A 26,232-nucleotide genomic window follows, 5' to 3' on the forward strand; every position below is an offset into this window, starting at 1 on the left:
ACACTCTGTTTTTCTAGAGTGGGGTGAGACTTGGCTTGATCTCTTCACCACTTCTGAGAGGGCACAATGTCGTAGAGTTCAGGACTCCTGTGCGCCTTTCCACTGATCCCACTATGGCCCTGAGTTCTCAAGAAGATCTTGAGAATTCCAAGAAGATTCCGACCAGGTCCAAGTCATACCAGTGCCCGTTCGTGGGGTCGGAGAGTGTGATGTCCAGATCGCCTAAGTCTTGCTTCTCTGCTGAGGTTGTCCCTTCGGGAGGACCAGCAACAGGGCAAGGTGCTGCACCCAAACCTACATGCCCTTTAACCTCATGCGTGAAGATTGAGCAGCAGCAGTTGAGAGTGCTGATCTCCCTGCTGAAGCTTGTGATGTTGTTGTGGCAGCCAGACGTCCTTGAACCAAATCTTTCTACGCCTGCCATTGGGAGAGGTTTGTCGTGTGGTGAACTGCACTGCAAGTGGATTCCCTTTCTGTACCGGTGTCAGAGCTTTTCTTATTCATTCTACCCTTGCCCTGGTCACTGTCAAAGGTTATTTGTCAGCCATTTCGCCCTTCTCGCGGATCAGCCCTCCTATTTTAAGTCACCGGTTGTGACTAGGTTCCTTTAATGTTTGCAACGTCTCTTTCCTCCTGTCCCATTTGCCATACCCCAATGGCATCTGGATCTTATGCTTCCCTTCCAGCCGCTCCATTCTTGCCCTTTGCAGCTCCTTACCATCACGACTGCCTTTCTGGTGGCCCTTACATCTGCCAGGAGGGTCAGTGAGCTTCAAGCTCTTTCGATGAACCCTCCATACACTACGTTTTTTCTGAGCAAGCTGGTCCTTAGACCTTGGGCCTCTTCCCTTCTGAAGATGGTTATCCCAGCCCTGCCTGCTTTTTACGCCCACCTCTCCCTTCCAAAGAAGAGGAGAGACTCCATCAGCTTGGTCCTAAACTGGATCTCTCCTTTTTTATTGTTTGCACAAAACCCCATCAGGTCGACGATCCGCTTTTTATGGGATTTGCTAGGGTGAAGAAGGGCAAGGCTGTTCAGAAGCGCACCATCTCCTGCTGGATTGTGCTGTATATCAAAATATTAGTCACTGGCACAGAAACAATGACCATAAGGGCTGTGTGCCCATCCACTGGGGCAGGGCCTTAGTGTGCTGGATCCGAGTGCTGGACTTTTGTCAGGCAGCCACATGGACTTCTCTGCACATGTTTACCAAACACTACTGCCTTGACAGCCAGGCCCGGTGCGATGGGCATTTTCCCTGTTCTGGTCTAGATAGTTTGCAGTCCCACCTCTGGGGAGGTATTGCTAGGGTATCTATTCTAAGGTGAGGAATCTGAGCTGAAAAGTCTCTATCACATGAGCAAGTTACTTACCTTCGGTAATGCCTTGTGTGGTAGAGACTCTAACTAACTGCAGATTCCTGACCGACCCCTCGCATCCTCCCTGCTCTGCAAACTGGGCTCGTCTATAAAAGATCCCTCTAGATCCTGCACACTCGTCACGACTGGTACACTGGTTTTAATGTGGCATAGCTTTAATCCTTAACTCAAGCTTTAAATATTTTATTGTAAACTTTTTATTAGCATTTACTAATGACGTATTACAAGCCGTTAATGCGTCACAATAGATCTTGAACAGATGGTACAATTCAGTACAAGACATTTCCCATATCACCCTCCCTTCCCTCCCACATTCTGGATTCTTATTTTGGATTAACTTCAAGCTTTAAATCTTGTATCAAAGTGCCACCAAACAACTTGGACAGTGAAGCTGTGGACTTTAAAGTAGAACTAGATGGTCATTACTCTTTTAATGGCATCCTACTTTATCGGCCACCTAGTCTTAATGCCCCATTTATTGACAATTTAGGCCATCTTCTAGCTCATAAGGCTGTTCACCCCGACTTTCTTATTTTAGGTGATGTTAATTTTCACATGGAGAATGCCACCGACCCGGACACAGAAGTGATTCTCGATCAGATGGCCAGCGTAGGATTATATCAACTGGTTCAAGGTTCAACAAATGTAGCTGGACACTGCTTAGATGGGATCTTTTCTGACAACTCTCATCTAAGATGGACCAGATCTCTTCCTTTGACTTGGTCTGACCACAATGCAGTCCTCTTCGAATTCACACTGCAGCAAAAGTCATGCTTCAAACACTCCGGTAAAATCCCTTATCGGTAGTCCCTGGAATAAAGTAGAGGTAAACCAGCTAAATTCTGTGCTTTCTGAAACTCCTCCTAACATGAGCTGACCTTGATTCAGCGGTAGCAAACTACCACTCTAGGCTCGACTCCGTAATGACAGAATTAGCCCCTCCAAAAATAGTCTGCGCCTCAGGCGCGCTCCATCAGAACCCTGTTTAATGAAACTCTTGGAGTCCAGAAACAACTCTGTAGTAAACTGGAGAGAAAATGGAGACTTGATGATAATGCACTCACTAAAACTGAATATAAATCATCTCTTCAAGTGTTCAAGAGCCTTATCCTCAGGAAAAAGGCTTCTTACTTTACTGAGAAAATTAGAGCGGTGAATAGATGCCCTAAAGCCCTATTCACAACAGCAAACAATCTGTCCAAACTTCCAGTTTGGCAGGATCCCCCTGTCAGTCAGGAATGTTGTAACTCCTTCGCTGAATCATTTCAGCTCAAGGTCAAGGCTGTTTCCGACACCTTGGTGCTCCAGGCTAACTGCTTGCACAGACCCCTGCCCACCTTAGCACGCTACAATCCACCGCAGGATCAGTAGCCTTAATCTTGTCTTCTTTCACTGCTTTACCCATTGAACGAACGACCAAAATAATTGGCGCAATTAAATCTGGCTCCCCCTCAGATCCCTGTCCCCCTCAAATTCTGCACTTTGCCCCGGAAACCATAGCTATTCCCATCACAGCTCTTTTTAACGCCATGTTCACATCAGGGCGTTTTCCAGTGGAGTGGAAGAAAGCCGCCATACTCACTTTACTAAAAAATAAAAAACTGATCTGGACACTAACGACACCCTTATTTATAGACCCATATCAAGACTTCCCTTTCCCTCAAAGGTGATTGAGAAAGCCATTAACACGGAACTGTCCTCTTTTGTCAATAAGAATGCAATAATTCTGGACCCCTCACGATCCGGCTTCCGTGCTCACTATAGCACAGAGTTGGCGCTTATCACGGCCACTGAGGAGCTCCGACAGACTTTGGATGGTGGGGGCAGTGCTGCCCTGATCCTTTTGGACTTATCAGCAGCTCTTGATACGGTCAATCATGAGCTGCTGTTAGACCATCTAGCTTCCATTGGGATCCGGGACAAGGCACTCTCCCTGCGGGGTTCCTTTCTGTCTGAGCGTTTTCAGTTGGTTGCGTTGGGTAATAATGCGTCGCCCTCATTTTCATCACCTTGTGGTGTCCCTCAGGGATCTTCCCTGAGCCCAATGCTTTTTAATCTCATTGTTACCCCTCCGGCCAAGCTAATAAAAACCTACGGCTTTGCCCTTGTATCGTACGCAGTCGATACTCAGATAATTGTCTCGGTACGCAGCTCATCCAGCTCAGCAGCCACTAGATTTCATGACAGTATGAGCCATATCGGTAACTGGATGATAGACAATTGTCTGTAACTAAACTCCTTCAAAACTGAGGTTCTTGTATTTGGCAACAACCCTACCATCTGGACAGACAGTCGGTGGCCTGTCCAACTTGGTTCTTCACCCACGCCAGTGCCTAAAGCCAAAAATCTAGGAGTCATCGTTGATACAAAGCTTTCCTTTGAAGCGCAAATTAACGCCATCACCTCTGCTTGCTTCTTTAGCCTCAAAATTCTGAGGAAGGTTCTTCCCTCGATTCCTTTGGATCTAAGGGAAACTGTGGTATCCGTACTGAGATCATCGAGGTTGGATTATTGCAATTCTCTTGTAACCAGCGCCTCGAAACACAGCATCCAAGAGCTGTAGGTTGCTCAAAATCTTATGAATTTCCAAATTTGACTCTGCTTCTAAAGCCCTATCCCATCTACACTGGATGCCGGTAGTGAAACGGATCCAGTTTAAATCACTTTGCATTGCTTTCAAATCTTTAAACCATTTGGGGCCAATGCAGCTGGCAAACCATCTTAAACCGTATATCCCAGCAAGGTCCCTCAGGTCAGCTGAGCTTGGGAATCTCGCTGTCCCTGGAGTAAAGAGGGCCAGGTGGGGTGGCAGGAGCTTCACCACTACAACAGCTAGATGGTGGAACTCTCTGCCAACCTCACTCAAAAAAGAGACCAAGCTGCTAAAATTTAGAAAGGGTTTAAAAACTCCTCAGCACAAGCCCACCTCAGCACGGCAGGTCCGCCATAGCAATGCAGGCCCACCTTAGCAATGCAGGCCCACCTTAGCAATGCAGGCCCACCTCAGCACGGCAGGTCCGCCATAGCAATGCAGGCCCACCTTAGCAATGCAGGCCCACCTTAGCAATGCAGGCCCACCTCAGCACGGCAGGTCCGCCCTAGCAATGCAGGCCCACCTTAGCAATGCAGGCCCACCTTAGCATGGCGAGCCTTCATCACCTTTCTCCCCATAGCAGCTTCCACAATGAGGTAGGAGCTGTATTTGGGGAAATATTCAGCAGCTCTGAATCCAGAGGCTGGTATTAGCTGCGGCTGTGGGGGCGGGGAGTGACGGTGAGTGGAGACCCAGTTTGGGGGCATATTTCACTGCTACCGGCCGCCTCACACGGACTGACATCTAAAGAGAGAGCAGATACGATCCAGCGCCTTGAGACGGCTCACCAGGCTCACTGTAGCAGTTCTTACCTTCTTGATAGAAACGGTGGCTTCTCCCATCGGACATGTCTGTTGGACTCTACCCCTGACCCGTACTCACTCACTCACAGTTTACCCTGCAGTGGGGCTTGCAGGGGTGGCAGCGCATGGACCGTTTGTCTGTGCCCTCTGGCACTTGGCATCCTTTAACTGTGCACAGTGCACCCATCTCTTCGTTAGATGGCGTCGGAAGCAAGTGTATCAGAAGCGATTGGCGTAAGGTCCCATGGAAATGAAGAGCATAGACTGATCGCTGCCAAGAAGCGTAACATCTTCAGGGAAGTTTGCCATTGGAAGCACTGATGGACAACCCTTGCGAATGAGCGCCGTCGGACAGTACAGCGTCTGATCTAAGCTGGAAGTGATCGCTCTAGACTGCTTGGCGTTCTCCTCTGTCAGGTGACGTCACGTGGCGGGAGTCCTGACCCGCTGCCTCGTCACTTCCTGTCTCGCTGCCTCGTCACTTCCTGTCTGGCAGGGTTGGATTGGTAAGGCGGGACCTTGGGCAATGGCCGAGGGGCCGGTATCTGAGTTCCAGCTGTGGGCTGCTTTTTTGGGAAGCCTGGGGGGCCGATTTGGGCTGTTTCTGCATTGTTCGATGCCGCCAGCGGCCCAGTGGATGCCTGAGTGCCTTTCTGGAGGCAGATGGGCGTCCATTACCTCCCCTTTACCACTGGGGTGGGGGAAACGGCCACTACAACGCGGCCGTTTCCACGCAAACCTTAACCACGCATGCATTACAACGCATGCGTGGTTACCACAAAAGCCTTCACCACGCATACCTTTACTACGAGATACGTAGTAAAGGCATGTGTGGTAAAGGCTAAAATTAGAAAAAGGGGGCTTGTGGGGGGGTCTCCCCCCAAAATAAAAAAGAGTGGGGAAAAAAAGGGGGCTTGGAGGGGGTCTCTTCCCCCCCCCCCCCCCCCCCCCAAAAAAAATCTCACCTGATGTCACATCGAGAAGTGTAGGCAATCAGCGTCGTGTGAGAGGAAACTGAAAGAAACTTCCGCTTCCTCATTACGACATACGACGTCACCACGAAAGAAGGAGAGGAGACGACGTGAAGAGGTAAGGGGAATTCTAGTTTAAAAAAATATATATATATAAAAGGATTGAGGGTTAAGGGCAGGGATAAATATAAGAAGGATTGGGGGCTGGGGGGGTCACGTAAGTGTTCAGGGTATGGGTATAACCTTTACCAAGAGTATGCCCTTACCATGCATAAATCTCCAATGAAAATCGTTGTAAAGGTATGCGTGGTAAGGGAATATTCGTGGTAAATGTTATGCGTTGAAAAAGCATTCCGTAGTAACGCATGAATGGTAAAGGCATGCGTTGCAACGGAATGCGTTGTAACGACATACAACCCTGGGTTGGAGGTGTCATTTCCTTTCTCTCGCTGGGCCGGTCCATTAATGGATGCTCTTTGAGTGGGGGCAGGGGGCCTGAGCAGAAGTGGCCTCACTTCTTTTCAGGTGTGTTTCACCAGTGTGAACTAATCCATGCATCTAAAAAAAATAATCTAAATTAAGATAAGAAAACATACCCCCCTTCTTTTTATAAAACTTCGCAGAAGCACTGTTTTGCCGCTGACCGCGGCCCCCGCAGGGGGCCACTCGGCGGTCGGCGCCTTAGTGGCCCCGGGGCCCCGGTCACCCCTCCCCACTCCCTCCTTCGGGGGGGGCGGGGATCCTGATTGTTGCCCCCCCTCCGTGTCGGGGGCCGGAAGTGACGCGCAAGGCGCGTCACTTCCGGGCCCAGGTGTGAGGGGAAGGCTATTTAGCCTTCCCCCACCCTCACTGGCGACCTCTTTGTCGCCCACCTCGCCTTGGGGGGCCCTGGCTGCGACGGTTAGCCGCCTCCAGGGCTGTGGCGGAGTTACAGGGCGATCTGGAAGCAGGCCGGTACAAAGGGTACCTCTGCGCGGCACCACGTGGTGCCTGAGCCAAAACGAGGAGCCTCCAGAGAGGTCCCGGAAGCCGGTCGGCGCCCCGCTAGGCCTGCGGGCGGTTGTGGGCCTGAACAACCGGGGGCTTGCTATGCGACGCTCCGCCCCGAGAGGGGGGGTGTGAGTAGAATTTCAACGGCACGTGATCGAAAAAAGAATCACTTGGGGGGCAGCACTTGCGGGTCGTTCCCGTGCTGCCCGGCTCATCAGGCGGGGCAGGTGAAGTAGATGGCCGCCTGCCCTTGGATCGCCCGTAAGATAACCCACCTATTACATATCCTGGAATTATGTAATAAATCCTGCAGCATTTGTTACCCATTTACAACTGTTTCTTGTGTCTTCTTTGGGTAACCTAATTTGGGGGAGGGGGGAAAGCGGGGTGCCCCTGGGGGTACTATGCGGAAAGGCAATATGCAAATGTGGGCCCCTTTTTTTAGGGTGCCCGGGCCGAATTGTAATCCTAATCCAACCCTGCTGTCTGGTGATGGAGTCCGGCTTGCGATGAAAGAGCAGCGTTTCGGGGGAGAGACCCCACAGCTGCAGCCCATCACTGGAGGGGGGAGGGAAGTGACCTCTCTGAGGGAGGGAGCGGGGCTGCAAAGGACGAGCAGCAGGGAGGGGGCTAATGTCCATTCGAGCCACCAAGAGGTTCTGGTCAGGAAAAAACACAGAAGGGGCAGCAAGTAGAAGAGAGCCGCGCTGCGCCCCCCAGGGGCGACTCCTGGCTAAACAACGAGGGCTCTGGGGACATCAGAGGTCGGGGTGTCTTCCACAAAGGCTACCACGGGCTACATCTATCAGAGAAATGCAAACAGTGGCGCCGTTTGAAGAAACATGATATACCAAATAAAAGGTGGCCGAAGCATGAGCTCAAAAATAATTTGTGTGCGCATTAAAGGTTTTAAAATGGCTTCAACATCCCTGCTAAGAAGCCATGTAGGACATATGTTCAGACTGCAGCACAAACAGGCCTTCTTCAGCAACTGGACAGGACACCGCAGGCGAATGAAAAGCAACCCCTCCCCTGGCAGGCAGAACTGTAACCAGGGCTTTAAGTGGGATGAAAAAACTGGGGGGAGGGAGGGGGCTCTCAAAGGGGCGTGGTCGATGTAATTAAGGCGTTTTATAAAAACACATGAGCTAAAAATCTGTGCTTCGCATGGTGCACCCACTCGACTGGTATTTTGCTGCTTCTGTCATTGCATCCGGGTATATAATACAAGTAACATTACAACTACAACAAGCCAGAACTATTGGCTTTGTCAATGGTTGTTAGTTGCATAAGATGAATAAGCCATAAATAACATTGAAAACGCTTCGGCTCTGAAATGATGGGTCTGTGACAGAACTATAGCGCGTCTCTTTGAAGTTACACACAGGCTTTGAGCAGCGGCACCGCTGCAGAGTTAAGATTTGTTTTCACCCTGAGGGTGAGGGCAAGAACGGAAAGCCCGATGGGAACCTGTCTCAGCACCTGCTTTTTAGACCTGCCGGTGCTGAGCACCGGCAGGACCCGGCCCACTTAAAGGCCCGACTGTAACCAAGCAGGTAGCCTGTTAACTGCAACATCAGTAGGCAGGATTACCTGATAGAATCTTTAAATTAAGTGCCCGATAAGAGCGCGTCCGATTAAGAAAGATAAAGAGATATTCCGTGACTAGTCGCATGTGCCTGTTGTACTGGGGATAACTTAGTCACAAGAAATCCCCAACACCATGAACTTAGCATACTAACTGCCTTAGTAAACTATGGGCTATATTTGTAAGTTGGCTTAAATGAGCCGGGGTGACTTGTGCTTGTTGGCAGCGTGTGGCTGGTGCTGCCGCTGCCTCTCCCAGCTGCATCTCTCTCCGGGGGCCGGGCTTGGTAACGCCCCCTAACCACGCACAGAAGCGCGACAGGAGGCGCTTAAAGCCGGTGTCGGTGCTACACTGGTGGGTGACTCGTGCTTGTTGGCGGCGTGTGGCTGGTGCTGCCGCTGCCTCTCCCAGCTGCATCTCTCTCCGGGGGCCGGGCTTGGTAACGCCCCCTGACCACGCACAGAAGCGTGCCAGGAGGCGCTTAAAGCCGGTGTCGGTGCTACACTGGTGGGTGACTCGTACTTGTTGGCGGCGTGTGGCTGGTGCTGCCGCTGCCTCTCCCAGCTGCATCTCTCTCCGGGGGCCGGGCTTGGTAACGCCCCCTGACCACGCACAGAAGCGCGCCAGGAGGCGCTTAAAGCCGGTGTCGGTGCTACACTGGTGGGTGACTCATGCTTGTTGGTGGCATGTGGCGGGTGCTGCCTCTCCCAGCTGCATCTCTCTCCGGGGGCCGGGCTTGGTAACGCCCCCTGACCACGCACAGAAGCGCGCCAGGAGACGCTTAAAGCCGGTGTCGGTGCTACACTGGTGGGTGACTCGTACTTGTTGGCGGCGTGTGGCTGGTGCTGCCGCTGCCTTTCCCAGCTGCATCTCTCTCCGGGGGCCGGGCTTGGTAACGCCCCCTGACCACACACAGATGCGCGCCAGGAGGCGCTTAAAGTCGGTGTCGGTGCTACACTGGTGGGTGACTCGTGCTTGTTGGCGGCGTGTGGCTGGTGCTGCCACTGCCTCTCCCAGCTGCATCTCTCTCCGGGGGCCGGGCTTGGTAACGCCCCCTGACCACGCACAGAAGCGCGCCAGGAGGCGCTTAAAGCCGGTGTCGGTGCTACACTGGTGGGTGACTCGTGCTTGTTGGCGGCGTGTGGCTGGTGCTGCCGCTGCCTCTCCCAGCTGCATCTCTCTCCGGGGGCCGGGCTTGATAACGCCCCCTGACCACGCACAGAAGCGCGCCAGGAGGCGCTTAAAGCCGGTGTCGGTGCTACACTGGTGGGTGACTCATGCTTGTTGGTGGCATGTGGCTGGTGCTGCCGCTCCCAGCTGCATCTCTCTCCGGGGGCCGGGCTTGGTAACGCCCCCTGACCACGCACAGAAGCGCGCCAGGAGACGCTTAAAGCCGGTGTCGGTGCTACACTGGTGGGTGACTCGTGCTTGTTGGCGGCGTGTGGCTGGTGCTGCCGCTGCCTCTCCCAGCTGCATCTCTCTCCGGGGGCCGGGCTTGGTAACGCCCCCTGACCACGCACAGAAGCGCGCCAGGAGGCGCTTAAAGCCGGTGGCGGTGCTACACTGGTGGGTGACTCGTGCTCGTTGGCGGCGTGTGGCTGGTGCTGCCGCTGCCTCTCCCAGCTGCATCTCTCTCCGGGGGCCGGGCTTGGTAACGCCCGCTGACCACGCACAGAAGCGCGCCAGGAGGTGCTTAAAGCCGGTGTCGGTGCTACACTGGTGGGTGACTCGTGCTTGTTGGTGGCGTGTGGCTGGTGCTGCCGCTGCCTCTCCCAGCTGCATCTCTCTCCGGGGGCCGGGCTTGGTAACGCCCCCTGACCACGCACAGAAGCGTGCCAGGAGGCGCTTAAAGCCGGTGTCGGTGCTACACTGGTGGGTGACTCGTACTTGTTGGCGGCGTGTGGCTGGTGCTGCCGCTGCCTCTCCCAGCTGCATCTCTCTCCGGGGGCGGGCTTGGTAACGCCCCCTGACCACGCACAGAAGCGCGCCAGGAGGCGCTTAAAGCCGGTGTCGGTGCTACACTGGTGGGTGACTCGTGCTTGTTGGCGGCGTGTGGCTGGTGCTGCCTCTCCCAGCTGCATCTCTCTCCGGGGGCCGGGCTTGGTAACGCCCCCTGACCGTGCACAGAAGCGCGCCAGGAAGCGCTTAAAGCCGGTGTCGGCCCCTCCTCTCGCGAGGACGCGCGCGGGACGCGCCGGGCCGAGCCCGGGCAGAGGGCGGGCCGTCTGTGGCCGTCGGGGGCCGGAGGAGGCCGGTCTGGGCCACCCCTCTTGGTTACTACATCTGGAGAACTGACAGTGAGTCATGACTGTTTGAATTAGGGACTGTAAAAACAAATACATATCCCCTTTTTGTGAGACTCTGCCATTTGTCACGGCATTTCGCCTGTATTGCATTGTGCGCATGCCGTGATAGGGGAGGAGGTGATAAAACTGCATCTATTCCAGGCTGGGTGCAGTGAAGGTTAGGACTAGCGTGGGGTGAATAAGTACCATTACGACACCTTCAAGGGCAGTGACTAACTGTTGTTGGGAGCATGACAGGCAAAACGGTCACACGCTCGATAAGAGCAAAGCTCAACACTCCCTCTGTTCCCCAGGCGCATAAAGCTGACACTAGTTCACCTTTCCCTGTAATTATGCAGCCTACAGCTATTGACCGTATGCTTAAAAGAGCGCTAGGGGTTGTCTCCAGCGAAATCGAGCGCACAGAGAGACGTCTGTCCCTAACCCCAGTATTTGACCCACATGTCGCTACCCAAGATCAGGACCAGGAGGTTGAGTTAATCACATCGCCCAGCCCCTTAGAGCCTAGCGAGCAGGATATCCAGTGTGACCAACAGACCACCATAAGGAAAAGGGAGGACTTAGTCGCAGCCAAAAGTGTTACAATACAAAGAAAGAAGAAAGGCTGCCTAAAGAAGCGAAGGACTAAATATAGCAAAGTGAGTTCCTCCCACCCTGTGAGTAGAAACAACACTGGGGTAGAGCGAGCAGTACAGACATCTTATCAAGTAGACCCACCAATATGGTTGACCCAAATTACGTCAGATTTACAAGCTCACCTAGAAACATTTATTGTAAATCAGATGAAGCCGCTGGCAAGCAGGTTGGATAAAATCCTGAGTGAATTAAAAAATAGGGAGGAAAAAGGCAGCCTAGTAGGGGAATCAAGTAATTCTATTAGCACCTCAGATATCAACTTAGTGCCACAAAGGGAGAGGAACATTAGTAATACAGGGGACGCACAATCAATAACTATACAGACCCACAAAGTCTCGGTTCCTCAGTTACAAGTGGACAAGCTCACTAACCCAAATGATAAAGGATTACACACAATTAATGGTCCAGGTGTGCAACAACCGGATAAGCGATCCCAACTACCTGCTGATCCCAATGTAAGAATAGTACACAATGTAGAGAGGGCTACCACAATAAACCCTACCAAGGCTCTACCCACTGTAAATTTACCACCTGAGTCATGCCCGTTTGTGGTAGTTTTTGCTGGGGTCCCCGAATTAAAACATGAGCAGAGAGAAACACACCAGGAGTTAAAAAATAAACTCATTCACTGGTTGACCGAAAATAGACCATTAGCAGATAACCAAGATGGGGAAATCCTTTTGGTTAGAAGAGTGAACTGGCTAGGAATCAGACCCAAAAACATTGTAGGCAATTGTAATATTGCTAATTTTAGGGATAGGGGGGTTGTTGAGCATATCCTCAGACAGGGGACACATAGTCGTGTGAGCGGTATAAGGCCTCTGTCACTCAGTTATTTCTACCTAAGGCAGCATGAAACACATGAGGGACAGTACAACACTTGGAGAAGTTGGGAGGGATTAAACTTGTACTCAAATAGGACCCCAAATTGCACACGAGGAACGGCAGGGATATGGGAAGGGGGACACCCATGCTGGGTAAATAGGTTCAGCCCACTAAGGTCTCTAGAGGAGACTGATTGACTAATCGCCCCACATACCCCGGAAAAGCAGGCCGACATAGAATATAAGAACCTTGACCTGGATGCATTGATTGGGGGAGGCTCGAAAAACAGAGGGGGGACACCACTCACACACTCCTTGGTCAAAGAGGATAGACAGTCAACATTAGGGGAGCGCAGGTGTAGGAGCCTAGTAAAGACTCCGGAAGCCTCTAACTCCATCGCTAAGGGACGACGGCAAGTAATCTCAGGGACAGGAGCTATAGCCCCAGTTTCAATATTGCAGGGTAGGGAATCGCAGAGGCCACATGCTAGGAACCAAGAGGGGCTGGTTAATATCTCTCAAGGTATGACTGGGCCAGGGAAAGATAACATAGCGGAAGAGGGACTGAGAACTATTTCCTGGAACATAGCAGGTCTTGCAAGCAAATTTGACAATGAGGACTGGCGGCAGTACATGGCCCATTTCCACATAATTTGCTTGCAAGAAACCTGGGTAACGGACAACACCCACTTTCACATGGCTGGGTATAAATGTTTTTTCACCCCAGCACAGAAAACCACTTCAGGTAGAGCCAAGGGAGGATTGTCCATGTATGTAGATTTAAATATACAAGGCAAATGGACCAGTGTGGACTGGTTCTCATGGAACATCCAGGCTCTGAGGTTTAGGAGTAAAGGGTTAAGGCTCGTGTTGTTTAATGTGTATAACACAGGTCTTCCCGGAGATGATATTCCCATTTTGGGGGAATTAGATTCCAGACTGAGCCAAGAGCTTGCGCCTGTTAACGGGACCCAGGCCTTATCGATATTAGTAGTGGGTGATTTGAACTGCCACTTATGCCCCCTGCTGTTTCCGATTAATGTGAATTGGTCACAATGCCCAGTGAAAAAAGGTCCTCATTTTATTCACTCATCGAGTGGTACAGACCTGGGCAAGCTCCTTCAATCTTATGACCTGGAACACACGGTTGATATGATACCACTGGGGCCAGATGGCACACTCCCTCCCACTTTTAAAGGGAGAGGGTGCTCTTCCTACATAGATTATATTCTTGCTTCCAGGTGCTTAAAGAACCGGATCACTGAAGTAGGAATTGAGTGGAGCCCCTTCAGTGACCACAATCCCTTGGTAATGGAGTTTTTGTACCTGGCGAAACAAAAAATCAATTCAGCTGGGGACATTACCGAGAGAGTGACGGACCAAGGTAGAAGACTTAGGTGGGCGAAATTAGACGGGCAAAGATTTTACCGGTCCTTAATGGAAAAAGGTAAATCACTCATTGATGAGTGCTTAGATCTCTCTGTTGTAGGGGCTCGATTAACAAACGCATTTGGCCAAATAACTAGCCTGGTGGAGGGGCTATTGTGGACCAAGGCCCCAAAGAAAACCAACTCGAATACACCGAGATGGTTCGTTGGGGACTGCACAGCAAAAGTCACCACGTGTAGACTAAAATATAGGAAGGAACTGAAGAGAAGGAAAGCAGCACTGCAGGGGGAAGCGTGGGCGGCCTTGAGGGAGGCCTCGGAAAAAAGGGATATCACGGAATTTTGGAGACTAATAAATACCCCTTGTTTTCAAGATAACAACGCCCCTGAGATTGGCACAAACATCTTGCCGGAGCAGTGGACAGCCCACTTTGAGGGCCTGTACAACCATGGGGAGGAAGACCAGACAGAGGAGATGGGGGTGGTTACTCAGGGCCAGGTACTGGAGTTTACCTTAGAAGAAATTGTTATGGGCATTGAGGGACTAACTAAAAATAAAGCCCCGGGCCCAGATGGGACCCCACCGGACTTGTTTTTGAGTAATGTGGAGTTATGGGCCCCCATTTTAACCAGAGTCATAAATGCGGCCATTAGGGTTGGTCTGCCCCGTTCCTAGTCGTTGGCTATTATAGTTCCTATTTTTAAAAAGGGCAACAGAGATAACCCCCAATGTTATCGTCCAATCTCTCTGATAGACGTTACAGCTAAAATCCTAGGAAGAGCAATACTGAATCGCCTGACTGAATGGGCCGAGGATATTAATATTATCTCGGACGTTCAGTACGGTTTTAGGATCGGAAGGTCTACCAGTGACCAATGCTTGAACCTCTATATGTTGGTCGCAAAGTATATTAAAACCAGCAACGAAGCCATTTACCTGGGGTTCATGGACTTGGCTGCTGCATTCGACCACGTTAATAGGAACAAGCTTTGGGCTATGATGAATCACCTGGGAATTGATCCAGGTCTAATCTGTACTCTGAGGGAACTGCACAGAGAGACCTATGCCAGAGTACGCTACAATAAGGAAGGGGGGTTGACTGAGTCTTTTAGATGCACAAGTGGGGTTAGGCAGGGTTGCATACTTGCCCCTTTCTTATTCTCGTTATACATCAACAATTCAGAACAGTCCCTGACCAACTTAAAAACAGATTGCCCAAGGGTGGGGACACGCAACATCCCGGTGCTACTATACGCAGACGATGCGGTTCTCTTGGCGCGAACCCCCAAAAGCTTGCAGATTCTAATTGACGGGTTTGTCAAATTCATGGACGTGCTAGATCTGTCTGTCAATTTAAAAAAATCTTATGTAATGACGGCAGGTCACAATCCACGGACCAGCTTCCCATATAGAATTGGAAATCACACACTAGAAAGGGTGCAATCTTTCTCGTACCTAGGCGTGCTCTTTGATGAGTCACTGAAATTTACCCTATTGGTACAGGAAAGGTGTGGGAAATTGGTGGCCTGAACTGGAGCCATAGCAGGTTACGGGAGGAGAGTTGGCCGTTGGTGTCCGGAACAAACAATGAACATTTATGGCTCAATGTGTTGTTCCAAAGCCATGTACGGCTCAGAAGTGTGGGGTTTTATAAATCTTGACACACTGCAAAGGGAGGAAAACAAATGTTTTCGTTCAATACTGAAAGTCCCTAATTGTACTCCAGCTGTCATAGTACACAGAGAATTAGGAAGACCTTACATAGAGGATATGATAAAATTTAGACCAATTCTGGCCTGGCTCAAAACTTAGACAAACCCTGAAGCTGCGTTGAGTAGGCAGATCCTAAAAGATTGCCTTGGAAGAGATAGAAGCCTGAATATCCCATGGCTTACCTACATAAAAATTAGCCTGGAAAATATAGGCTGTAAGGAGTTTTACTCAAACCCTTCAATGATCACACCACAGGATAAGCTTAAACTCAAGAGAATTTTCCTGGACCAAAGATCGTCTGCTAGAACCACAGTGGAAGGTGCCAAACGATCAGTGAGTGCTTACAGTAGGCTTGAAACCACTGAAGGGATGGAACCGTATCTTTGTGTTATGTATAATGCCCAAGAAAGGTTTTTAATGTCACGTTTTAGGCTCAATTTTTTATCATATTTGTTAGCTGACCCAGCTGGTTTTAGCCATTTAATTGAGCAGAAGGGTGCCTGCGGCTGCGACAATAGGTCTCCGCAGGACACCCTTCACTTTGTACTCCTATGTCCTTTTTATGCAACACCAAGACGTAGATTTTTAAAGGAAATTTAAAAAAAGGCCAGGTTTACTCGAGCCAAAGAGGCATTGACCTTCCTACAAAGGGCTAGTGACCCGTTAACACTGTGTTTCTTGAAATTTGCACTAAGATTAAGGGTAACCAGAGGTTAGAATCATTTGCGAACCGGGCAGTACTCCCCACCCGCTATTTCCATTAAGCTACCAAAGCGGATTCGCTGTGAATAATGAATTATTTGTATGTATATAGATTCAGTCAATGTTCTTGCATGATGATTTAATACTTTTTTTTAACTGAATATAATGTGTACTCTTTTATGATGGTTTTTAACCACCGAATAAAGAATTACTGAGCTGAACTGAAATGAGCCGCTTACTATGAAATGGGATGGTGTTCCCCATCTCTTCTGTAAAATGATGAAATTAACTGAACCCTGTTTCCTTATTGTAGCGTTAATAGAGATTTCTTTATCCACAAACACACTGGGAGGTCACGCTTAGGGTACACTCCTCGTCACTGTAGTTTGAATACCGAGAGATGTTGTCTACACCATTTGCGACCCAGACGCTCCTTCGCTCTGTGCAGTCTCCCTCTGCGCATCGAAACGGTATCGCAACATCTAGATTCCAATCTTGAAAAAAAATGGCTGCTGTTCCAAAGTCTTAGAATAATTGAAGTTCTGTTCCAACACTAGGCGAATTTGCAGAAACGTATTAAAGAGATAGTAATCGTGTTTTTACCGCCCCACACAAGATACACTTGTAATGACACTTGTTTAGCTATAAACCTACACGCCCAGGATAAGAACGATTTCATAGCTGCTTCAGACTTAAAGGGATCTAAAGAGCAGGCCCAGAAGTGGAAACAAGCGGCACATCTGGAAGATTTTACCCTATCTTTCCTCTTTATGTTTCTTTCCTGTACTTTCACGCATGCTCCACATCTAAACACCGTGTGCACTCCCCCCCCCCCCCCCCCCCCCACCCACCCATATCGCTGGTGAAATCTTAATGAAACTTGTGGTCATGCGATTGAAGACTGTGAAATATGGTTTTGATGCGTTAGTGTTTTTCCTGGACCCGACGAACAGTGGCATAACAAAGGCCTCTGCAGTGCACGGGTCCTCGAGCTCCAGGGGGGCCCTTCAGCACAGTACCCTGGCCTGAGTGAGTCCGGAGGGCGCCCCTCTATGTACTTTTCAGGCCCCCCCACTTCAAGTTTCGTTACGCCACTGCTGAAGAGATAATACAGGGCCCCCGGGCCAGACTGGGAACAGAAACCGGCCCCGGCAAACTGCTCAGCTGACCCCCCCTGGGGTGAGGGGGAGTGCAGCTGAGCAGTTTGCGAGAGCCGGTTTCGGATGATTTTGTTACAGGGGGCCGATATTGCTGACCCCCAGTAACAACAAGCATTTACAATGCAATGGTCTCGGCAGTGTTAAAGTTAGAGCTATTGGCACTGCTCATGACATTATTTTTGTTTATGTTTTTATTTTTAAAACATTTAAAGAAGCGCCATTGTTATTTACAATGTCAATAGCTTAATCTATCTCAAATGCGAGACCTATTGCATTTGCACCCACACACAGAGCCACACACACAAAGCCACCGACAAACACAGAGCTACCCACACATAGCCACCTACACAGAGCTATTCCCATAGAGCAACCCAGACAATAGTCAGAATGGCGATGCAGGGGCTCTAGAAGGGGTGAAAAACCAACAAAGCCCCATTACCAACCGAATGGTCTTTTAAACACCTGTGAAGTACTGGGGGGGGGAGGGGTGCTGTGTGTGTGCCCAGAAGCTGTTTCAGCCCGGGCTGACGGAGGAGGGTGTATGCACTGACCGCAACCTGCCAGGCCAGTGCACAACTCTTGCATCCCTCTCTTTCTCTGCCTGCCATTGTGCTCCATGCTTCTGAAAGGTGCTTAAAAAAAAAACACGTGGAAACGAAGCACAGGAAAACATACTAGCCGAGGGATACAGTGTGATAGACAAGAATATGTGAATATGTGGCTCTGAAGAAGGAGGGGTGAAATTACGGTTGGGTCAGGGGCACAGGCCGAGGGTGCTGTGCGCACAAGAAAGGTGTGGGTGGGGTGGGGGTCTCAGACCTAATAGGACTCCTAGTGGTTAGGAGGGGCGCGTCCATGCACGCAGGGCGCGTCCATGCACGCAGGGCGCGGAGTCAGCCGTCACTCACCCGTCCCCGACCACCACACACTTGATGGCCTGCATGGTGGCTGCGGCGGCCCTGCTCTAGAGACGGCGCTAACACTGGCGCTCGAGCGGGTTAGCAACCCTCCTGATCCGACCTCGGCCGCAGGCGTTCCCAGACACAGATCGCAGACTGAAGAAGTCACCACCCTAAACCAAGACTAAGCTGCAGGGAAACAGGAAGTCCCGCGCAGGCGTACATCCGGCCTCACCTCCCGGCGCGCGCTGGGTTGGGTAGTACTCACTACCGCATCATGGAAAGAAAAAAGGGACAAATCACTACGCCCAACTTCTGATATTCAGGCCATCATCCGCCTAGCATGAACATGACGGCCATAGTTGGGTGATACCTATTGTGATGTTTATGAACAAACCAACAAAAATTCATGAATCTAACCAACAAACAAATAAAACATAAGCTTCTTCTTGAACTAAATTGAATAGAAGGGCAGACATTTCACATAATGATAATCCTACTAATAAATAATATATAGCATCTCTTATAAATTTGTCAGAACTCGCACTTTGTACTATAGAGTTCCTTTATGTGTTATACAGATGTAGCTGTTTTCAAAATAACTAGCCGATGGGTTTCTTGTTTTAAATGTCCTGGCACTTTTCTAATTCCAAGATGGCCGCAAGTTAAGGTACACTCAGAGTCTCTTCTGTTTGTAGTCCAAAACGCGAACCGTATCTGTATGCCTAAAAGGTAACAGCCATATTGGAACAAATGTAATTTCTAAGATACTTTTAGAAGTAGGCAATGTAACCGAGCAACAATTTGTATCGTCTCACTTAAAGTTTCACCAATTACCGCTTTTGAAACTGTACTGCATTTCAGCAGAATTTAGTACATGGAGAGCAAATTGATATTTTAAGCGTGCTTTCGCCGTTACACATTTCCTTGATATTTTTGTTCAAATTTTTTTGTTCTTGTAACGTAAATAGAATAGCTTAAATATTACTTCATTTTTTTATACACATTTCTCACTCTAGATGTCCCAATTTATGTTCTCTTTTCAAGATGGTCGCCACATATACGTAAATGGAGGCTGCATCTTGTACCCAGAGACTCCTCGTTTTCACGAGAACCCGCTGCTTTAGCGTGCACACCCCCTGCAATTTACTCACCACTGTGGCGCGCGCCCCGAACTAGTGACATCATGCGCTCTCCCGCGGGACTAGGGAGGGGATTTTCTGATATGCCCCGAGCTCAATCGCTTAAATGGGCCATTTTAGAGCACAGTACACAGTGGTCGAAGATCACCTACATTCATGCTAGGTTGGCAACGTTATACTCGCGCAGTGTTTTTGTTGTTCATCTCGTCATCCTGCTGTGTTCCCTTTCAAGCTTCAGCTTTGCTGCGTACCTTCAGCTTCGTTGATTTGCACGTGGTCTGGTGAGTGGGAGACCAACACGCATTGAGATCAGGTGAGGGAGCAACGCCGGGACACCACCGCCTTTCTCCGAGGCACAGCAGAAAATGCCTCGGAGAAACGCCACGTCCTTTTCGGATTTGGGGGCGTGTTTTGCTGTTGTCTCCTCCCTGAGACTTCTCGCAAAAAACACGCCCCCTGATCCGAAAATGCCGGGGCTTCAACGGAGTGACTGGACCTCTTCTCCAGTGGCTGGCCAGCATTTAAGAGGCCAGCCAATGGAGAACAGGAGAGAAGAGGGGCGGGTGCAAGCCCCTCTTCTCAAAGTCATTAAATCTCGGAGCGAGACTGCGCAAGCGCAGCCTTCGCAGCCGAGACCTAAAAAGGGTCTCCCAGGGTCTCAAAATCGTGTCCCACCCTAGCGGCCCACCGGGGAAACGCCCGGTGCCTGCTATGGCCAGTCCAGCCCTGCAGGGCCCGACGCTTCCATGCAGAAACACAACAGTATCTGAGCCATTTCTTTTCACATCCGAACCCAATGGCGGGAAAAAACACAATCTAAGGGTGGAACATAAGCCCACACATATTGCGGACGATGGCAGAAGTCACTCCACCCCTTGTTACTCAAAACATCTTCCACAAAAAATGACCGGTAATGTCCGGACTAAACGCTAGAGAGCAGTAGTATGCAAAGCATGTGAATCTACACCACCACAAGCTACAAACAGATGCTTAAAGGATAAGTAACATTTTGCTTACATACAAGTGATACTGTGTTAGTCGGCCCCGACAGCCCTGCGCAGAGCTTTGAGTCCCTGCTCAGTAACTCAGGATTAAATGCTTCTTTTACATGTATGCCTGCTTACTGTGAATGAGCCCAGCAACCTGTTTTATTGTGTTATTTTTTTATTTAAAAAAAAGTATTTTAATACGAACCTCACGTTTGTGTGAAAGTGAACTTTACGTGTGAACTAGAAAATTGTTTTCAAAAATACCAAACTCGTTTTCCTTCTCTGGCTGCCCTGTATATTTTTTTTTTTTGCATTCTCTGTTTCTCTTTTTCTCTCTCTCTCGTTCCGCTCTGTGCTTTTTTCGAAGCTCTGCTGTTAGTGCAGTAACAAAGGACACACGTGCAATCTGCAGACTAGAGCTGGCTCCTTTTTTGAGGCAGTGCTTTCAAGCTACATAATTCACGTTAATTGTCTATTTATTATTTCCATAATTTCATGCGAAGAACCCTCGAACGCTGGCTGCGGAGGTTGATTGCCTTCTTACCAGTCAGTTTGTTTATGAAGATGATGACAGCCTCTTTGACTAATTAATAAGCCTGATTCTTCGGAACTCTTGCCGAGGTTGGCAACCAAAACACAAACAGTTCCTGCAATCTGGTAGCCACTGATCTGTGACCATTGCAAGGACTGTGGCTGAAAAATGCTTCGAAAACAGCAATTTAACATCGAAAAACATATTCACTGAGAGCACATCTATTAACGTAAATGAATAATTCAGGTCCTGCTTTTGACAGCCTATGACAATAGAGTGGTTTATTCAAACATTACTGCTTTCAGTAAACTGTTCCTTGACTTAGGAAATCAAAGTAAAGCGGTGGATTAGAAATACTAGATGGTGGAAAACTTGTATTAGAATGAAATAGTGTCATCTGTGGGTTTTGAGGAAATAATGACACACCACTTATTTATTTATTTATTTAGAGAGTTTTATATAGCGCTGGCGAGACCCGGAGGTATCAGAGCGGTTTACATAAGGTTCCACAGAAATTACAAAATTACATCAGTTACACGTTACATCAGTTACTAGAAAAACATTTCAAGAGAGTAGAAGGCAAAATACATGGACCTTAGAAGGGTAAAGGGGTGGGGAAAAGGGGTGGGAGGTAGATAGGATGGAGAGACGAAGGAGAGTCTGCTCAAAGTCCGGCTGTGTAGGTGACGGCCGAGGAGGAAGTCAATAGCCCATCTCCTCTTTCGACTGAAGGCCCAGTGATTGCTGTAGGCTTCCCACTGTGTGCAACTGTACACTGACTGACCCTCATACTCACCCCATACACCCACCTTCCTTCGACCCCCACTACTCCTCTCCTCTCCCTGCTGTGTCCTGTTTGTGCATCCCCTCACACGTGCAGCCTTTTCTTTCACTCTTTACCCAGTTAGTGCCAGTTAAACCCCGGCCTTTCTCCTATTTTGCTGCACATTTGCATATAAAATGCCAAATGACACCAAATTTGCCTTCCCACAATGTATTTATATTTTTGCTATTGTGCCGTTTCCCTTTGTGTTTCGGCCTCGATCCCTTGCGCACCGCAGGGGTCTCGTCCTTCATCAGGTGCTTAGCTAGGCTGGAGAAAGAGGAAAGTCTGTTGATCTGAAGGGATCTGGCGCAGACATGAGTGTCTCGTACGCCATGGGCTCTGACTCCCATTCTACCTTTGAAGAAGGAGGGTCCTTCGTTGGTGCGGTCGGCCTGGACCCAGGCCGCATATTCAATCTAACTCCTGCCTCCTTTAAGGGTTTCGATTTCATTGTCAAAAATCAAAAGGGAATGAATCACACATCCTGTTCCTACCAGGGTCTAGGGTTCTTGTATGGTGAACCCTCATTCACATTAAGCATTCGGTGCGGTATATCTTGAAAAGGCGATGACCTGGAGAAACGAGCACTCGAGTGATAAAAGACCCAATGATGATACTACTCACTTAAACAACAGAGCGAAGAATCAAGATATACCGCACCGCATGCTCAATGTGGATGAGCGTCTTCACCATACAAGAACCCCAGACCCTGGTAAGAACAGGATGTGCGATTCATTACCCTTTAATTTTTGACTGTATCCAACGGAAGTCGAATGAATCTTTGCTTCTTCCTTCCTCCTTTGATTAAAAAAAATCCATTTAATTGTGCCATACAAGTGTATATAGAATGAGGGGGGGGGGGGGGGGCAGACACCCCTTGCATTGTCTCTTCCCTGGCTGGCACCAGAGGCTTGGGAGAGGCTCACCTGAGAGCTGAGGAGTCCAGCCGCAACCTTGGCAGGCACAGGGGTCGCCAGGGAGGGGTTTCAATCCTGAGACCAGTGGTGTGGAAAGAGAGGTTCAACAGAGTGAAATCAATGCTTGGAATTGAAACTCAGAATGGCAGCCATTGCTAGGAAACAGGCCGGGCTCCACAATGGTAACGCGTTTGACAAAGAATGCTTATTGACAGCCTCGAATGCGATTAAATAATATTGATCTAGGGCGCCTGCTCTGGGATTTAAAATGGCCTGTATGCAAAACAAGCCTTCCAAAATGGGGACTTCATCAATGCCATTTTAGAGCGGCTTGTAAAGAAGATTCGCGTGTTTCGTGTCTGATACTTTAATGGCTTTTACAGTTTTTTTAATGATTAAAAATAAATGAAAGTCGTGGAATAGAAAAAAAGAGGTGAACAAAATTAGACGCACACCACAAAATCTGGTTGAAAGATCTTGAACCAATTAAATTTCCGTCCCAAGAACCGGGCAGATGAGAAGGAAGGAGCTCACGGTCTCTCTTTGTTAACCGCGCCACCCCTTCCCAGTCGTATTTCCTCTGCTTTTTTCAAGCACTGACATTTTGTGGAAGAATTTCTAACTGAATAGATGAATGTTTACATTTTACTTGGGCAAGCCATTGTAACATGCATGGAATGGTCAGTACCTGTACATGGATTCTTGAGATCTGAACTGTAGTTGGAGGCCTCTTGCGAAGTAAAACAAATTTATTGCAATCGTGCTGTAATCTCTCTATTGAGCAGTCCTTCGGCCTGCCTGGAGTAACCATCGCAATGCATTCTCTGTGGGATTGAGAGTGCCTTGTGCCCCTCTCTGCTGCCTGGGTTACACTTCTTCAGGTGTGTATGTCTTTCCACTTGTGGTCAGGTAACCACACCTGCCTTCGTACAGTGCAGGAAATCTTAAGAGCGGCCACGTGGTTCTCTCAATACTTTTCCTATTTAATGCTGACTTGGATGTCATGTTCAGGATGGTCCCAGGTTGGCTCTTCCACACTTGTTCAACTGGAGAGCATTTTTCTTGATCACACAGAGGTCCAACACACCAGTTCTTAGTGTGGGCGAAAGTATGAATGTACAGGAAGTCATTTTTCAAATAAGCTTCATTGCGTTAAATGTGCTGCTGATCCATCCTTCTCACTTATTATGTCCTTGTTTTTAGGGCCCTCACTGTACTGCACCTTACGGCAAAAGGACAAAAGATATCCGCTAAAAGGCTCCCAACAAGGGCGCCGATCGGGTATTGCAGCGCCGACCCGATAAGGAGCAGACCCGATGATGAAGCAAGACACCCCACTGATGGGGGTGTGTGTGAGGGTCTTTTTCCGAAAGGAGGAGATTTCCTCCTGTCCCTAGTGTGTTTTTCTGAACTCACTATTTATTCATCAACCCGTAGTGTTCACTAGGAACTACATGCCTTTCTGTTTTTGACTGATTCTGACCTCCCATCCCCCACTCCAGCTATGCTCTGGTGTAACTGCTCATCCTCTGCACAGGGGAGGAGGAGGTAGTATTGAAGAGCCCACCATGATGGGTGTTTGAGGGAAGACAGGGAAGGTCCTTCTCGGTTACTGTCCACAGTGGCATCCGTGGCCATATGTGGCCCCGTCTCTACCTATTCATGCTCTTCGACGGCACAAGCAATCCATAGTGCACATCAGGGACATGGAGACCAGAAGGTTAAGGAGCTAAAGCTAGCCGAGGCTAGAGCTGGCTTCAGTGACCTCGTTCTAACCGCTCCCATACCAGCGGAACTACGCCAGCGTATTTGCTGTGGCCAGTCAATTTTTGTGCTTCCTGTATGTCTAAGTGGTGTGTCCAGCCTCCATGCCAATCAAATCGTCAGCCCTCCCCGACGCTAACTGCTAAAAAGTATGCCCGCTGATCTTTAGAGATGTGTCTTTCTCAGTACCAGCTGTCACTGGGTGTGAATCTGAGATGTGACCGCTCTCATCCCTCACACCCAAGTATAGGGCTGTCCGGCATCCTCCGGTATGTAGCAATGTCAGGGTTGCGTGGGGACTTTTCTCAAGACCCCCCCAAACACACTGGATGAAAGCTTTGATATACCAAAGCGGTGAGTGACACCCAGGCTGCACCAGTGGTCCTGGAGCTGCTCCGGCTTACCTTCAGAGGTGTGAGGGATGATGTAGGACCTACCTTCAGTGGTGTGAGGGGTGTTGTAGGACCTACCTTTAGAGGTGTGAGGGATGATGTAGGACCTACCTTCAGTGGTGTGAGGGATGATGTAGAACCTCCAGAGGTGTGAGGGATGTTGTCGGACTTACCTTCAGAGGTGTGAGGGATGTTGCAGGACCTACCTTCAGATGTGTGAGGGATGCTGTAGGACCTACCTTCAGAGGTGTGAGGGATGTGGCAGGACCTACTTTCAGAGGTGTGAGGAATGTTTGATGACATACCTTCAGAGGTGTGAGGGATGATGTAGGACCTACCTTCAGTGGTGTGAGGGATGATGTAGGACCTACCTTCAGTGGTGTGAGGGATGATGTAGAACCTCCAGAGGTGTGAGGGATGTTGTCGGACTTACCTTCAGAGGTGTGAGGGATGTTGCAGGACCTACCTTCAGATGTGTGAGGGATGCTGTAGGACCTACCTTCAGAGGTGTGAGGGATGTGGCAGGACCTACTTTCAGAGGTGTGAGGAATGTTTGATGACATACCTTCAGATGTGTGAGGGATGTTGTAGGACCTACCTTCAGAGATGTGAGGTATGTTGCAGGACCTACCTTTAGAGGTGTGAGGGGTGTTGTAGGACCTACCTTCAGAGGTGTGAGGGATTTTTCAGTACCTAAGCTATCTCTCTTATATGACCTCATCTGACAATTCCCTCAATGCACTAACCTCTGGAACACCTTTACCTCGCCTACGACGTTGTGCATCATTGCGGAATTTAGTAAAAATATCAGCCTCATTTCTTTTCTTTTTAAAATGCCCATTTACTCTGATTCCATTCACGTTGGTTTAATTAAATATAGTTAAAGTTAAATTTACTAAACTGTCTTTAAAATAAAATCGTAAAATGATTCGGATTCTTTGTTTAGGGTTATTATGATTAGCATTAGGCCTAAAGTAGGCATATCATATCCGTTTAAATGTAAAAAATGCATTTATAATTTGGTACAGTAAAAAGAGTATGTATGTTTATAAGATTGCTTGGGATAATTCTAGGGTTAACTACGGGTTAATGGGTTTTGAACAGCAAATTAATTGCATTTAATTAGGGCAATTAAATATTAAGTAGTGGTGGAGTTAGGGATATGATTAGCACTAGGGTTAGAGGAAGGAGTGCCCGACTATCTTAAATGCATTTAAAGTCATTTAAATTACTTAAGATTTAGATTTGACACTGTTGACGGTTAGTGTCAGGATTCTGGTTATTTTGAAAGCTCTTTAATTTAATGTAATTAAGTTAATGTAATTAATAACATAGTTAAAATGTGACTTTGCGGGTTAATCTGTTAGGGACAAGAACAATACTTTGAAATGCATTGCAGTAAATTAATGTAGAAGCAATTTTAATAAAAGTTGGGCTCAGTGATACTGTGAACAGTAGGGTTAGGGTGCATTATTTATGTCAATTTAATGATGAAAAAATAATACTAAAGGCACTTGTGACGTGGTCAAGGTCATAATGACAAATGGCGTTGCGGTGATGGTGGAATTAATGTTAGATCTAGACTTGAGATAATAGCAGAAGAGGCGATGATGTGGGAAGTGAGCGTCTGTCGCCTGGAGATGGCGCAGTGAAAGACCCCTGGCCTGATCTTTGTCACAGCACCATCTCTTTTTTTATGCCTTCTTCAGAGGCCTG

The 26,232-nt window shown here is 48.9% G+C and overlaps 1 protein-coding gene across 3 annotated transcripts in view; it reads left to right on the forward strand.

Annotated features, from left to right (window-relative positions):
• GRIPAP1 (GRIP1 associated protein 1) overlaps positions 1-26,232 on the forward strand; it is a 597,534-nt gene that overhangs the window by 347,008 nt on the left and 224,294 nt on the right. The gene's annotated exons all lie outside the window — the stretch shown is intronic.

The sequence above is a fragment of the Triturus cristatus genome, chromosome 10 (assembly GCF_964204655.1).
Source record: "Triturus cristatus chromosome 10, aTriCri1.1, whole genome shotgun sequence".
NCBI classification, from domain to species: Eukaryota; Metazoa; Chordata; class Amphibia; order Caudata; family Salamandridae; genus Triturus; species Triturus cristatus.